Here is a 7967-nt window from a genome sequence, read left to right as displayed (position 1 = left end):
AATCTTAGACCTTCTTAGTCAAAAATAGGTTCTCTCTCACCAAGCCATGGCCTCTTACTGTTAATGACCAACTTTCCATCAGATGCTGTGACGAAATATACTAAACAGTCCCCACTCTCCAAAGGAAACGTAGAAGAAACACGAGATCAAGTCATTTTAGAAGTGTATGAAAATGAATGATTCCAAGAGGTAATATCAGAATGTTCAAATAAACTTTTAAAGACCTTTTTGACTTCATCAGCATCTGCAAGCTTTTGCCATACTCAATTTATGCATTTATTTAGGAAGTCCTATCCCTCCTTTCTGTTTAGTTAAGTCCATAAAGTGACTTACAAGCAACAATTTTACAGTTATGAGTACAGGAAACAATGGACTGCATCCATATAGTCAGGATTCTCTATTTTGCATTAATTGCTGCTATGACGAAGAAGAAGAGTAGGTTTTTATACCCTGATTTTCTCTACCCTAAGGAGTCTCAAAGTGGCTTACAATTGCCTTCCCTTCCTCTTCCCACAACAGTTATATTGTGGGGTAGGTGAGGTGAGAGAATTCTGAGAGAACTGTGACTGGCCCAAGGTCACCCAGCAGGCTTCATGGGGAAGAGTGGGGAATCGAACCCAATTCTCCAGGCTAGATTCTGCTGCTCTTAACCACTACACCACACTGGAATACTGAGGCATGTACTTCAGCAATGGTCCTTCCACAGAGAGATTCTTCTGTCAGCCATAATTTTCCCTGTTTGTTTTTCCACCTATGTTCTGCCATGTCTCAGTTCAGCAGCTGGTCCACCCAGGCTCTGCTCTCAGGTTCATAGCATGACCAAAAAGATGCAAGTAGTTTATAATGATGTTTATTAAAATTATTATAATGCTATTTATTAAAACAAGTAACAGGTGTTACAAGCAAAGTAGTGGGGCTGCAGTGGCTCAGAGGTTAAGACACTGAGCCGCAGACCAGAAGGTTGGTAGTTCGGCAGTTCGAGACCCGAGTGCTGCATGACGGAGTGAGCTCCCGTCTCTGGCCCCAGCTCCTGCCAACCTAGCAGTTTGAAAGCAAGAAATTGCAAGAAGATAAATAGGTACCACTTTGGTGGGAAGGTAACAGCATTCAGTGCGCCTTGGCATTTAGTCATGCTGGCCACATGACCACGGAAATATCTCTGGACGGCTCTTCGGCTTTGAAACGGAGATGAGCACCGCATCCCTAGAGTCGGATTCGACTGGCTTTTGAGCAAGAGAAACCTTTACCTTTACAAGCAAAGTAATCACACACAGTAAGGCAATAAAAAAAAAGGCTTACAACATCCCTCCAGCTGCTGGGGACTCCAGCACAACAGCTACAGATGAACTCCTTGGGAACATATTGTGAGGCATGTCTGGCATGTTTGTGCAATCACAGCCATGAATAAAGCCCATGGACACAGAGGTTTACAAATTTTATACAGGCCAAACACTGCTGTCTAACAAGGAAACAAACAAGTCAGACTCCCAGCCTGCTGAGAGGTTCATGCAGGCAGACACTGTGTTTACAGCAACGCTTATCTAAAATATATGTTCTCTAAAGTCTACCAGACAGAGCTCTCTCTAACTAGCTAAGGGTGTATTTGAGTTCAGAAAAGGGACAAATCCCATGAAAACATGTAAGGCTGCAAACAATTCACTATGCCTCCTCATCATTACATTTCTCCACTACAAATCATTAGAAGGCTGTTGGTGACATTTTTGTTTTAAACCAGTAAAGAGTATAGCACTATAGCAATTATCACACTTTTAAAAGCCTTCAGAAATTCATGTGATAGCGCAGTGGTGGAAATGGTAGTCTCAAGGGGGCTGATGAAAGAAAAACTGATATGCATGGAACATTGGAAAATATGCACCTTCCCATCCAGGTTGTATTTATTTATTTATATATATATATTTATTCATGCTTTCAGCTTGTATCCTGCTCGAACCCCCCAAGGGGTCTCTGAGCGGCTTACAGTTACTCTTTATCCCTATCTATGGCCACATATAGTCAGGGTGGGGACTGCCCTACCGACACCCAGAGGAGGGACTTGCTGTTCTTCTCTCTCGGTTCGGCTTCTTGTCGACTCGGCTTTCGGTTTTTCCGGCTCCTCTACTTCTCCTTCTCGTGGTGTTCGGCGTCGGCTGTGATCGGCGGGCCTATCCAGCGCGCGGTTCATGTCAGCACGGCTCCGGCTCTGTCCATTTGGCTCCGCCGTGCCTGCGCCTCTACGTTCTTTGCGTCTCCTGGCTCCGCCTTCCGCCGATGTCCGATCCACTGCTGGTGTTGCGCCTAGTCGCCATTTTGCTGCTCGCCGCCGATGCTCCATCAGCCCCCACAACATTGAAGGGTGCCCCCTGCCACCTAGGGCAGGTACCCATTTATCTACTCGCTTTTTCTATGTTATTTATTGCTTTCAAACCGCTGGGTGGGTGGGAGCTGGGACTAGGGCCAGGTGCTCACCCTGGCCACAGTGGGTTTTGAACAGCTGGAGCAGCTGTTCGCAGATGTTACCAGCAGGTGTTTAACCGCCTGCGCCTGCACTTACCCTTGAAGTTGTATGCTAACATGCCTGGACTGTGCTCCATGTGGACGCACCATACATCAATAAAACAACAGATAAAAACAAGACAATAAAAATGCATAAAATCCTGCAGCAATAGCAAACTGTCTTGTGTGACATTACATTATCTCCGTCTTGATGGTGAACTCTCATCTTTACAAATTAACATTCATTAAAACAAAAACTAACTAAAATCTGACACCAAAACAGTCACCCTGATATGTGAATTTCAGTCTTTGTCTATTTCCCAATTTAGTTGTCTGCATTAAACCAGCTCAGATCAGCTGGATGAAAGTGGTAATTATATTGCTTGAAAGTGGGAAGCACTGGACATAATTTGACATCTCTGAAAAAACCAATAAAAATAGCTGAAGCAAATCAAACTTATTACTGGAGATACTTTATAGAATCCCCTGTGTTTTTAGGAGAGATTTCTCAATGTCTTCTTTGCATTTTGATTTACAATAATTAATTAAAAAATTACCTAAACCTGCATATAGATAAAATGGGTGGATGGTAAGGAGGCAAAATTATGTAAACAGCAAGGATCTAGAGTCTAGATTCTAGACTTGGATAAATCCTTTAATGTTGGCATTTTTGTTGCTTTGGATAAGATGGATAAGACGAAGACAGAGGTCCTGTACTTGGGTCGTGGGGGTTTGGAGGTGGGCACCAGGCTTCCCACTCTGGAAAAGACACCTCTGGTGCTGGCCCAGTCATTGAAGAGCCTGGGAGTAACACTGGATACCTCCTTATCTATGGAGGCCCAGGTTGTTGCGGTCACCAGATCTACATTTTTCCATCTTAGGCAGATTAAGCTACTGAAGCCCTATCTCTCCCGTCAGGACTTAGCTACTTAGCTACGGTGATCCATGCAGTGGTCACTTCCAGGTGTGATTAGTGCAGTTTGCTCTACGCGGGCTTACCCTTGAAGTTGCTCCGGAAACAGCGGGTACAAAATGCAGCGGCACACCTGCTGACGTCTACACTTGTGCGGGCTCATGTTCAGCATGTGCTTTGTCAGCTGCATTGGTTGCCGGTTGAGTACCAGATGCGCTTCAAGGTGTTGGTAATTACCTTCAAAGCCTTATACGACCTGGGACCAACATACCTAAGGGACCGCCTCTTCCCATATACGCCTTGGAGAGCGTTATGCTCCGAGAGTCAACATCTCCTGGTGATCCCTGGCCCAAAGGACGTCCACCTACCCTTGACCAGGGCCAGGCTTTCTCTGCCCTGGTGTCAGCAAGCTGCCAAAATGTTCTTTTCCCGGTGCACATGCGCATACCTTCCTTTGCACAGATGCGCATACCTTCCCCTTCTTGCTAATTGCCGCTTTTCTGCAAACCGCTCTGCGTATCTCTCAAGGCCACTGGAGGACTTGCTTAGATCATTGCTTTGGCTTTAGACAGGCAGAGCCGTGGGAAGCTCGTACCTGTTTTTGCTTCGAGTAACAGTTAGTTCTCAGGCCGAAAGGCACGCGTGGGAACCATAGTCATTGGGCAACGCTCATATGAATGTACTATAACTGTGTTGTGCATAGTTCACCCCTCATTCCTAACAGTGCTCCTGTCCATGCATCTATAGCTTCAAATAAAGTAAAACCTTCCTGCAAGTGTGTACTTCATTGTTGCTGTGGGTCCTGACACCTGGCCTGCACTTGGTGAAACATGCTCCCTATTGAGATCAGGGCCCTGAAGGATCTTATGCAATTCTGCAGGGCCTGCAAGACGGAGCTGTTCCACCAGGCCTTTGGCTGAGGCAGCGGGTGTCCACATATGCCCCCCCCCCGAGGTTGCAATCTCCCACTTACTGGTAACTGGCTAGTTACATCTATGGGCCAGATTCTCCCTACGGCAAGCATGACTACTGTTTTTATATGTTTTAATCTGTTTTAAATGTTATTGTATTTATTAAATTGTTGTAACCTGTTTACCGGATGGGCGGGATATAATTGCGAATAAATAAATAAATAAATAAATATTTATGCTACTTGTAAAAGTTTCACAATCTGGATATTATTTCTGCCTTACAACCTCCCTTTTATATTCTGGTCAATGTGGTTTACCTCCCATCTGTAAATATCCACTGTGGTTCATACACTAATCTCTCTGTGTTTGCGGTACGTACATGCAAAGAACAGCACACGGAATTGTAAGCTTTCCTCACAGGCTATGTTGATGTGGAGTCTACTGTAAGTATAATACAGCAGCAGCTTGTCTGGGAAAAGGGGCAAAGTGGGGTGGGAACAAACCATAGCATGGGTCCACATCAACATAGTGTGTGAAGGGGGCTTATAATTTCTTGGGCCTGAAAGCACTTATGGTAGGAAGTTGTGTGTAACAGAGCATTCATACCTGTCACATTTGCTGTGTAGATACCTGCATACTGTAGGGGGAGAGTGGCTAAGAGGTAAATCACTTCAATAAATCACCTATTACACCTATTACAAAGAGCAACTATACCAGCATCCAGCCACCTCCTAGAAGCAGTGCTGCTGGTGACAGAACCTGCTGCAGCAGAATGACATTTTGCCAATTCTACATCTTACAGTTGCAGTAGCAGTACATTGTTGCATTAGAGAAAATGAAACTGCAATGGGTCTGGGAGCCAGTCAGTAAAAATATTGTCTATCTTGTCATCATGGATTGGATCCTACAAACTCTGAATGAATAGATCTCTCCATCCTTCCTCTTGCACGCTCCAAAATCTGTTCTTGAAGGTTGGGAAACCCTCAGGAGCAGAGTGGGATGTGGTAAGTAAAAATGGTGAATCTGCAGAAATTGCCCTCCTACTGTTTCCATGAGCCCCTGCTCTTTTGAAGAAGAGCTGGTGCAAGAGGGGAAGTGGTGGCTTCTGCACAGTTACCCTCAAGGCTTAGTCTCATGTGTTGCATTCCATTCTTCTCCAGACCAACCCTCAGGAACAGTTTTTGAAGTGGCTCAGAGGGTTACAGTGGGAGGGAAGAAGGGAAGAGGTCCATTCTTTCCATTCAGAAGTTTGCTGGATCCATTTTTTTTGTACTTAGCGGCACATACCAAAGAAGAAGAAGAGAAGAGATTGGCTTTATACCCTGCCCTTCACTACCCAAAGGTGTCTCAGAGCGGCTTACAAACTCCTTTCCCTTCCCCTCCCCACAACAGACACCCTGTGAGGCAGGTGGGGCTGAGAGAGCTCTTGACAGAAACTGCTCTTTTTCAAGAACAGCTCTTATCAGAACTACGACTCGCCCAAGGTCATCCAGCCAGGTGCAAGTGGAGGAGTGGGGAATCAAACCCGGTTCTCCCAGATTAGAGTCCGCGCACTTAACCACTACACCAAACTGGCTCGAAGCATGAAAGATATACATGATCAGGCCTGTAGCCATGGTGGGGAATTTTGGGGTGACAGTTCCCACCAAATTAGCCCTGCCCCATCACTTCCCATCACTTCTAGTCTACCCTCCACATCCCTCCAGAGCCTGCATGAGCTGCTGTGCCTCTCTGACTATCAAAGAATTGTGGGCTTACTGGGTCTTTCTACTTTGACTGCTGATTCCGTGGTCACAATATGATGTAAAATGTAGACACAAAAAAACCTGGCATGGGTTTCAGAAATTTCTTGTCTTCTACAGGCATGCAAGAGTCCAAAATGGTTAAACGAAGCATTTCATGGCAGTAAAAGTTAAGGAGATGGGGTACATACTGTTAAACTGATCTGCAAGGCAATCACAATGGCAAAAGGGCTGTGTACCTGAAAATCATTTCATTCAGTCTTTGTTGTGTTCTGAAGGATTTGATGGCAATGCCAGATCTGCTGTGCTATTTTCTCTTCCATAAATACTAATACCACTATTCTGCTGCCCTTTCTTGACTCTGAAAACCTAATGTTTAAAACAAAACCCCATGACCAACATTCAACAGAACTGTTTGCTTTTCATTTGATTTATCGCATTTTGGTTGCTCATATTCAGGGCTCTAGTCGGGGGGGAGCTCTCAGGTACGGAGCTCCGGAAGAGAACCTCTAGGGGGCGGGGCGGTCACGTGGTGAAGCCCCGCCCCCTTCTTTACCCCGCCCTCTGCTTCGATCCTCATTCCGTTTGGGAATGAGGATGAAGCAGGAGGGTAAGTAGCCGGGCCTTCTGACACACTTCCGGTGATGTCAGGGGGTGTGGCCTTCTGTCACTTCCGGTGATGTCAGGGGGCGTGGCATATGCAAATAAGTTATGCTAATGAGTTATGCTAATGAGCTCCGGCAGCTCTTTTTCTACAACAAGACCCCTGCTCATATTATACAGGTTGCCTGAACTTGCCAATCACATTATTGTGCCATTTTGAGAAGCAACTTTTAAAAGTTCATTTAGTCCTGATCACTTTGGAAAGTCTTGTGGATTTCAAAAAGAGAAGGCTATTCTACTAGCATCAATGCTCTTTAAAACTCTCCCTAATTTACTGATACAAGCAAAAGCAACATCAAAAGCTGTAAGTCACTTTAATATGCAAAGAAATAATGACATACAAAATGTGTGCTATAAAATCTTAATATGGACATTCAGATGACATAAATTTTGCATACATTTAAATGAGCCCGAGTTACAAATGATATTGAGCCTGTACTCCAGGGCATAATCCATTGTCACTGGCAGTAATCCTAATTTGAAGGTATCCCCCCCCCTCAATATTTCAGTTCATCTTAATTTCTCTGCAGAAAATGAGCTGTACAGTATGGGGTTGATGCTGACAGATACTGAACAGCAACAATTCCAGATGACTTGATGAGTATTAAGAATGCATGGTATGTCTTACTTTAATATCTGGAAGCCACCGGACGAAGCAGCAGCTGCACCTCACTCCGCCCCTCCCTGCCTCCCAAGGACAACAAGAAGAAGAGGGATGGAGGCAAGTTGGCCAAGAAGGACAAGGATCCCATCAACAAGTCCGGCAGCAAAGGTAAAGTGAGAGAGAAGCTCAACAACCTCATCACTTCGACAAAGTGACCTATGACAAGCTCTGCAAGGAGGTGCCCAACTACAAGCTCATCATGCTGGCCTTGGTGTCCGAGAGGCTGATGATCTGAGGCTCTCTGGCCAGGGCTGCTCTCCAGGAGCTGCTCAGTAAAGGTCTAATCAAGTTTGTGTCCAAGCACAGAGCCCAGGTGATCTATACCCGGAACACCAAGGGAGCGGATGAACCCGCTGCTGGGGAGGATGCTTGAGAAGGTTCAGAAGTGACATTTAAACTCTTGTTTATATTAATAAAAATAAAATGAACTTTTCAGGGAAAAAAGAATGTATGGTATGACCTAAAGATAAGTTTCTCCTGTAATAGAAGAAGAGGAGGAGGAGGAGGGGGAGGAGGAGGGGGAGGAGGAGGAGATTGGAATTAAATCCCACCCTTCCCTCTGAATATCAGAGTGGTTTACA

The 7967-nt window shown here is 45.2% G+C and overlaps 1 pseudogene; it reads left to right on the top strand.

Annotated features, from left to right (window-relative positions):
• Positions 1-368: 368 nt before the first annotated feature.
• On the top strand, positions 369-7759 carry LOC107122723 (annotated as a pseudogene).
• Positions 7760-7967: the final 208 nt, after the last annotated feature.

The sequence above is a fragment of the Gekko japonicus genome, unplaced genomic scaffold (assembly GCF_001447785.1).
Source record: "Gekko japonicus isolate JY-2015 unplaced genomic scaffold, Gekko_japonicus_V1.1 scaffold2500, whole genome shotgun sequence".
NCBI lineage: Eukaryota > Metazoa > Chordata > Lepidosauria > Squamata > Gekkonidae > Gekko > Gekko japonicus.
Note: the sequence above shows the minus strand (reverse complement) of the source record. Positions and strands in the feature narration are given on the sequence as shown.